The sequence below is a fragment of the Labrus bergylta genome, chromosome 12, assembly GCF_963930695.1.
Source record: "Labrus bergylta chromosome 12, fLabBer1.1, whole genome shotgun sequence".
Classification (NCBI taxonomy): domain Eukaryota; kingdom Metazoa; phylum Chordata; class Actinopteri; order Labriformes; family Labridae; genus Labrus; species Labrus bergylta.
In genome coordinates, this window is record NC_089206.1 from 28,022,823 (window position 1) to 28,031,982 (window position 9,160).

A 9,160-nucleotide genomic window follows, 5' to 3' on the forward strand; every position below is an offset into this window, starting at 1 on the left:
TAACCCTTTAAGTGTGATTGTATCACATTCTATGCTTTAAGCTTGATTACCTCTGTTACATCTAGCTAATTGCCTTGTTCTAAAGTCAGTTGTAATTTTGCACTTGTTCAACAGCTGTAGAGGAAACAGAATAGTTTTATTTTTATACATTTTTTGTATTTCATGTTGCACTTAAGACAAATATTGTGTAATGTTTAACATTGCTATTGTTGCAATTTTAGCAAGTGTTTGATTTTATTTGTTAAAGGAAAGTAACAAAATATACAGTATATCCAGAACCAACTTGTCTTTATTTGACATTCATGCATATTGCTGCGTAATGTTTATCAGATACAGCAATGCATCTTGAAAAGATACAAAGTTATAGTTTACCACATTATCTAATAAAACTGAAATATCAGGGTACTCTACAGCAAAAAGTTGTTCTGCTGATATTTTGTCCTCCTCAGTTGAGAAGGGGTCAGTTCCAAAGCAGGAGACTCTAGTCAGTGAAGAGCCAACATCCTGCTGGTACATGTCTGCTGCTTGGGAGGCATGGGGCAACAACTACTCTCCCAGTTTTTTTGGACATCCTCCTGCTGCCGAACAATTGGGTGTTCCTTTGCCTGTGAAGCAAAGCATAGGTCACAAAATGTGATTATGGTTAAAATTCACTGTCAACTTTAAAATAAAAAGTTCACAAAAAAGGACTGGATTGTTTGATACATGTTTTTTTTATTTAACTCACCTGGGATTCTGTGTGCATTCCATGCATGTACAGCTCTTGTTATGCCAATCTTGCAAAGCTCAGCAGTAAGGTTAGATGTACAGTATCTAGTCATGTTGTCATCCATGTTGAGGACTTCCTGATCCTGCAGCTGTATGAGGGCCTCCTTCACTGGGTAATTTACCCGGTTATTTATCTCTACCCACATTCGCTCTCCCGTATGATTCTGTAGACAAGAAAAGGGTAGATTTTCTTTTAAACTAAAAGGTAGATAATATAAAAACAATACTCAATTAAAAGAATCCCCACTACATTTAGTCTGCAAAATCAACATGGTGAGAGGAAACAGGATTATATCAGATGTAAAAAGTTTACAGACAGTATGAAGAGGTTTGATTAGGAGTCCAAGGAGCAGGACCATTGATGCGTATGGGTACCTACAAGCACCCCCACTCAAGGGTGCATCTGGTTAAAGTGATATTTCGGTTTGCACAAAGTTGTGTCCTATCGGGTGATATGCTATAGATATTCAACTCACCACAGTGTTTTTTTGCCAGATCTCCTCGTAGCGCCCCCCCCCACATTTTGTACATTAAGGAGACCGTTACCTCACCTTTGTTGACTGAGTTTGGCAATATGGTTGCCTTTGCAAGTTGTGTCTGTGGTTAGACAGCATCTCCTGCATGTAGAGGGACAAGTAAAATTCCCGGCCATGGTCCACCCTGACCTGGTCCCACATCCCATATTCAAGAACTGCTGATCTGTAAAATAGTGAAACATGACTCAATCAAATGTTGAGTCCGCAATGTAGGATAGACCAACAATATTGCAATCTACTAGTGCACCGTTTTTGTGACTTATTGAAAAGAAGGGTGGCTATATTGGTCACAGATTTTTTTTTTTTACTGTCAGAAATGTTTATTTGGAAATTTTGAGTTGTTTGTTTATTATTCTCACTTTAACAGAAGAATGTAAACAGGTGAGATGGGAACATTTTCATTTTTCATTCAGTTGCATAATAGTTCTACACACTTATAGTTGCCTAATAATTGTGCACACAGATTCTAAGAAAGCCAAAACCTTACTTTTACTTTCAGGTTTGAGGTTTATTAACATTTTGGATTGACCGAAAGCACTGTATTTTTCAGGATTCATTTTATTATTTAACAACTACAGTGCTTTTGGTCAATCCAAAATGTACCCCCTGTTGTACCTCAGAGTACCCCTTGGGGTACACGGACCCCCATTTGAGAAATAATGGGTCAGTATGCCTATCACAAATACAAAAGACAAAAAAAACGTTAGAATCCATATAACGTATAATAGTTTGTTATATGGATTCGACCGTTTTTCTAAAAAGCCACAAACAGTTTTAAAAAATGTCAAAAAAATTGAAAAAAGTCACAAAGTCACAAAAAAACTTGCAGATAAGTGAAGTTGTGAGAAAAAGTTAGTCTTTATATTACATACAAAGTAAAAAAAAAAGTACATATGTATAAAGACTAACTTTTCCATGGACTTTTTCACAAAAAATTACGCCTGCCTGAATTTTTGACCTGGATTCTGAAATCAGAGAAAGGTTGAGAAAAGAAAAGTTAAGAAGTACTGGACTAACCTGTAAACCTCTTCATATATCGTGAGGTTATTCTTGACTGGCATGGTTGCGTGGGCAACGACCTTACTGCTGTACCCATCTATTGCGAGAACATGTGTCACTCCAAACATGACCAATTTTTCATTCTGGTCGATGTGGATTTTGTGTCCCATGTATGCAGCACTGTAGGGGACGGGGTTAAGGTTACGTGCACCCTTTGGGGGAAAAGTAAGTAAAAGTTAGCTAGTAAAATACATTATACAATATACCACAACATTAAAGGCTTGCAAAAGATACTTACACGTTTGCGCATTTCGTGATAGGGACAATGAGTTGTTCTCAAAATCTTCCCCACCCGGCGTTCACCAGCAACCACTCCCATTGCAGACAGGTACCCGGTCATCATCTTTCGACCATATGTTGACCCTGTCTGATGAATCAACATAAGTAAGCTGTAACATGTAGGCCTAGTCTTCATGGATTTATATTTCATAAAATATATATAGTCTAGAAATAAATCAACAGAGGTGGGTAGAGGAGCCAAAAATTGTACTTAAGAGTATTGTTACTTCAGCATAATATGACTCAAGTAGAAGTAAAAAGTAGTCATCCAAATAATATTTGAGTTAGAGTAAAAAAGTACTTGGGGGGGGGAAAAAACTACTGAAGTACTGAGCAACTGTTGAGTAACATCTGATTAATTTGTGAAGACATGCATTTAATCAGACAAAAATACAAAATACTAATCTTCAGGTAAATTTGAGTACTTCCAATCAATAAAATAATAGAATAAATAAAAATGAAAAATAAATTAAATATTTACAAAATAACAAATTACAGCACAAGAAACACACATTTCCAAATGTGATTGGTGAAACACAGTCAGGTGGTAGAGCCTATGGCGGAAGTCCCTCTGTCTGACAAAATAAAACATTAAATTGATGCGTAGGGGGGATAATAATAATAATAATAATAATAATAATAATAATAATAATAATGCGTAGAATAGTGAATGGGTAAAGAAAAAAGTAACTAGCTCAGTGTAGCCTAATGGAGTGTAGTAAGAGTACATTCTTCTTCACAAATCTACTCAAGTAAAAGTAAAAAGTATGGAGATGATGTAAAACTATCTTAGAAGTACAATTCATCCAAAAACTTAATCAGGTAAATGTAACGTAGCAAATGTAGCTTGTTACTACCCACCTCTGTAAATCAAAGAAATCCAAAATAACTTAGGCCTACCTGATTTATTGCCCTGCTGATAGCAACCTCTAATTGTGTGTCGGATACATGTCCCCTCCTGGAAATGTTGTGATGTGCACAAAATCTCCTGACACTCATTTCAGAACATCCTTGCTGCGCCACCTAATTGTAATAAATTTGTGGAAATGTCCGCGTGCGAGACATTTTGAGCAATCATTTCTCTAATTAAATTTCCATAGGGCTTGAGTGACACCATCTCGTCCAGCCTTCAGACTCCTGCCAACCGAATCTGCTATTGTTGTGCTAAAGACGTGCTAATCACGGGAAAAAAAGCTAAAACACTGCTTCCGGTTCTCCTTATAATACCGGTAATAATACAGATATCCCCACATTTTTGCATTTTGGATCAACATAGATTGGATTCTACGTGTTTATCTGGGAATATAAAAATCCATAGTAGGAAAACAACACAAAATCCAATTTTATGGCTATATTTTAATGGAAAACGGCTCTTGTTTGTTTGTTTTAAAATCTGCTACATATATTGAAAAAGAAAAATGCCTGTTTTTTTGTTTTCCGATTTGCGTTTCAGCATTGGAAATAGAATGAACGGAAGGTACACGGACCTTTTATCATTTTTTCTATTCAACATTGCTCTATAAATAATTTATATTAATTAAATTATTTCTCCCATCCATCCATCTATTATCTATAACTATTTTTCCCGTATTTGATCGCGTGTGGCTACAGCCGATCTCAGCTGTCATTGGGCGAAAGGCGGTGTCAGAGGTGTTGCTTGTCAACAGGCAAGGCAGGAAACTGCTTAGGGCCTCAGACCAGTAGGGGGCCCCTGAAGGCTCACAAACTTAAATAAAGCAATGTTCAAATGTTTTCAACGACAGTAGGAAATCTCCCTAAGGGGGTCCTGTCTGACAGCACCCACTCTCGTTGCCTTTGAGATGGCTGTGAAAACCAAAGTTAGTCAATGAGATTCAACAAAAAAAAAAAGAGGAACAAAAAGAGGAAGAGGAGTCTGCGTAGGGACTCTGGCAGACATGATGGTGATGAATGCTGGTTGGAGGCCCTCCCAATGGATTATTGCCAAGGGTCCCAACAAGCCTAGAATTGCCACTGGGCGGGGTACACCCTGGACTGTTTGCCAGTCGATCACAGGGCTGTAATATAGTGACAGGCAACCAGCTACACTCACATTCACACCTACGGGCAATTTTAGAGTCACCAGTTAACCTAAGGAGCATGTCTTTGCACTGTGAGAGGAAGCCGGAGAGATCCCATCCATGCACAGGGAGAACATGCAAACTCCACAGAGAGGCTCCTGTCCGATGGGGATTTGAACTAGAAACCTCCTCACTGTGGTGTGACATCGCCAACCACTGCTACTGCTAATTTATCAATTTTGTTTTCAATATTAAACTGTATGATGTGAAAAAAGTGTGTATACAGGTGTGGAGCCATTTCACAGGATGATTTCGAGAGGCTTATCCAATCTAGATGAGCTGCACTTGCTTGGTTGCCCCACAGAGGAATATTTCTTAGACTGTGAAACTGCTACAACCTCTGTCAATTCAGGACTTCACAATAAACTAGAAAAGTTTCCCCATTTGTCCATCTTATCATCCATTAATAAAGCTGAGATTCATTGGCAAAGAGTGGAGTTACTGACAGCTCTAATCGACACAAACCATGAGACAGTTCTGCTAAATTGCAATTCTTTATGAGAATGTTTGTGCTGGAATAACATCGTTTGTTTGTCCTTAGCTTCATTTTATGACCCAAAAGGTAACAGCTGCTTCTTTAATAAGGTCAATGTACACAGCTTAGCTCCACAAGTCCAAATACAGACCTAATGTGCTGGCAGGATGCAATAAAAGGACCGCAGGAAATAGAATGTTTTTGGCCAGTGTGCAGCCCAATCTTACAGGGTAAGAGTTATAGCAGCATTTCCACTACCTTCATATAACGATATCTTTAATCAGCTAATGCCCCTGTCGCATTTTAAGAAAGCAAAGAGACACCACTTTAAATATTAATGACTACTATCCAGTGAATTTATTTCACAGTTTTGGTTTAGTCTTTAAAAAAGTCATCAATACAGATTTGCAAACGTTCCCTTAGCTGACAACGTACTTCAGAAAGACTAAATAGCAGCAAAGCTTATTAAATTGGAATAATGGTATTTGATATAAAACACATAAATTGTGTCTCAGCGATTCCCATCAGACTGTGTCCTGGGGGTGGAAAAAGGTAAATAGCAGCATGGGTACAATTCAAAATGAAGAGCAGGAACTATAATCATCTGACAGATAAATAACCACACGGGTCTCTGTCGGTGAATAAGTCCTCAGGAATTGATTCTTGGATTTTGTGCTGGAAGGCAGACCTCCAGCATGAAAAGAACATTGTGCAACACCACAGAAGCTACGCACATGAGGATAGTGTAGACTTCTGCATCCTCTGTAAGATGTCAGAGACTACTTGATGAACTCTTCTAAACCCAAACTCTTCCTGCAGGCTGCTACATGACATCATTGGTTCATAGCCTTGAAGCATTGATTGATTTGAACACTGGTGGGACTACCTTGTCCGACTGATCGACAATGAAACCACATGTATAATGTTTATGCCCAGGTACTACAGACTATAGAATACTCAGGGACTACAGATGTGAATTACCTCGTAGCTAACTCTGGTACAGCTAATTGGCTGTACTGTCCCTGTCAAAATAAAAACAAATACATAAATAGTCAGGTTTTTACGGAGCCCCTAAAGGGACATAGACTGAAAAAAATCAAAATATATGTTTCTCGTGAGCACCAGAAACTAATCGGTGCTCACGAGAAAGTTTTGCGTGCTCACGAGAAAGTTTTCTAGTGTGCACGAGAAACTTTCGCGTGCGCACCTGAAACTCTTTCGGACAGCTCCAGCTCACAGATTGGTAACAGACCTGTTTTTCCCAAATGGACGTTCTTCTAAAGGACCAATAGAAGACTTCAAGTTTGATATTCGGCTTTTTAGTCACACCACAGTACCCCTTGAAAGCACAGTGAACCAGCTGTACAAACAGACTAATCCACGAATGCTACGCATCTACACCTGCTCCCGGAAAAAGTTTCCCCTCAAGATGACTCCATCATTTTGTCTGACATATCTTCGGACTTTGAGCCCACAGAGAACAGGCCAGTGAAGGTAATTTCCCTCTGTCATATCTAATCAACATCATAACTAGAGGAAACGGTTTAGTGGATTGTATATGCAGGTAGCTATATAGAGTATACCCACTTACACTTCTAAATAATAACCGATTACTTGAAATGCAAAACAAATGTTTTATGTAACTTGTTACAACTAAAAAGTAATAAGGTAAGAGTGGTGCATTGCTTTGTAATGCATTACCCCCAACACAGCCATGAATGAGGAATAGTTCACTCAAAATGCATCACTCTGTTGTTGTCTCAGCCTGTAGTTTGTTGGCCGGTTAAAATAATAAACTTACCACCTTCTTTATGGGTGGTGGGATTTGTTAGTTCTGTCACACCAGTCTAAAAAACAATGACTTTGATATATGATGTAAAAATAATGCATTTATTTTATATTGTTTTTTAATTGTAGCTCATTTAAGTGTATTGTATTGTGGTGTGTGTAGGAGTGCGACCTCTGTGTGTTTTGCATGTGAGGATTGATGCAGAATGGAGGTGGAGATCGAGGATTGGTTGGAGGACTCAATCAGCTGGAGGGAGGACACCGCCGTCATTGGTCGGGAGTGGTGTCACTTCTATAAGGCTTGCTGGGATTCTCAGGAGGAGCGGCGCATGTTAACTGACAGCAGCAGCATTCGTTATTCCTCGGCCTCCAACTTAGACTTTAGACTTTGTCTCACAGGATTGTTAAAAGCCTTGTTCTTTAAGTTCTGTTAGCTCTGAATTGTGTTTTTCTTATTTGAGCAAATCTTTGGTTTGAGAAGCAGTTTATTGCCTTTTTTCTTTTGTGCTCATTTTGTTTCCTGTTTTTGGTTTTGTTTAAGTTTAGAGATTGTTCTTTGTTAATAGTTGTTTGAATTGATGTTGAAAATAAATCTTTGTTAATCAAGATTAATTTTTGATTTTGGTTTGGGGACCGGGGAAGTAACTTTCTGGGGTTTTTTATGTTGCAAACCTGCCCCCCTAGACAGGTTCATAACAATGGCCTATACCTTAGCTGTTCAGCCTGCTATCTGTGGATTGTGTATTGTACTATCACTGAGACTAACAATATGGTCTAAACATTATATCCAATCTATTTCAAACATGAGTTTGTTTCAATTTATGTGGTTGATAGAATTGCACATGCTCGAAAATTGTAAATACAATTTGTAAATATGTGCCCAACTTCTCCTTTCACTGCTGTGCATGTGCTGTACAATAAAAAGTACAAAATATCTTGTTTAGAACAGTTTGACTGCCTCTTCCAGCACTAACTTGTCCCATAATCTTCTGATCTGCTGATGTCTTTGTCTTTGTCTGAGTGATTAAAAAGGATCTGTAGCTGTGTGTTCTCAACTGGTAAGAGCTTCAGTAGAAAACACTGTATACCATAATTGTTATTTGTATTATTGCCTTGGTTTTTGTTTTTGGTCACAGACATCGGCCCTTAACTTGTTGGAAAACACAGGACAGCCAGTAGCTGCTTTTTCTAGCCCTGGTCCTGGTGGGCATCTGCCCCATGTTTCAGAAGTTTCCCTGCTAAAACACATCATCAACATGATGAGGTAATGTCTCAAATCAGTGTGTTGGCGCAGGGAAACTTCTAAAACATGCAGGACTAAGGCCCACCATGAACTAGAAAAATTGGAGGGCCTTTTGACAGAAGACAATCACACAATTACTAGTGGTGGGGTTTTTGATAAATAATGGATATGCATTATCATCATCTAACACAATTCACATGAAATGTTTAGCCCCTAAACACTCATCATATTTACATTAATATAGCTTAAAAACGAAATATGCTAATTGGTTAGAAACACGGAAGGCGGAAAGTAAAAAAAAAACATCACAGCATGATAGTACATTTTTGGCTTACCTGGATTATGGCCATGAAGCAAAACTGAATTAGACATTTGTCCAAAAAAGCACCGTCAAACAAACCCCGGTCCTTCAGATCAACAAACAGAGCGATGTAAAACTCCAATGATTCCCTTCTGAGGAAGCCCCACCAGCTCTCTATCCTCTGGTTAGCCATGCTTGCCCCTTCAATGTAGCTGTCAATAGCAGACGTGTCCTGTAGATTCAGACGGAGAAAACGCTGAAAGTCTCGGACTTTGACATTCTCCGTACCCCGGTCGCCTCTGACAATCCTTGGACACCCCCCTTGTCTCTCGACTGCCTCCAAGTAGTAGCCTCCAACTATTTTGGGGTCACTGCTTGTTGTAAATGCATTCATCCAGACGATTTTCCGCGAAAATCCGTCAATGCAGCCGTTAATACAGATGCTAAATGGCTTCAGTTTGTCGTATGAGTCCAGATGCCAAATATAATTGGGTCCTTTGGCAAAGTAGCTTCGGCGATGCAGCCATCTTGTTCTTCTGAGTTCGACACCTCTTGGGTCAAGTTCTTTCAGGATTAAACGAACGTCTTCTTTCCTGACGTGTAATCCATATT

The 9,160-nt window shown here is 38.8% G+C and overlaps 1 pseudogene; it reads right to left on the reverse strand.

Annotated features, from left to right (window-relative positions):
• Positions 1 to 258: 258 nt before the first annotated feature.
• Positions 259 to 8,942, reverse strand: LOC114920450 (uncharacterized; annotated as a pseudogene).
• Positions 8,943 to 9,160: the final 218 nt, after the last annotated feature.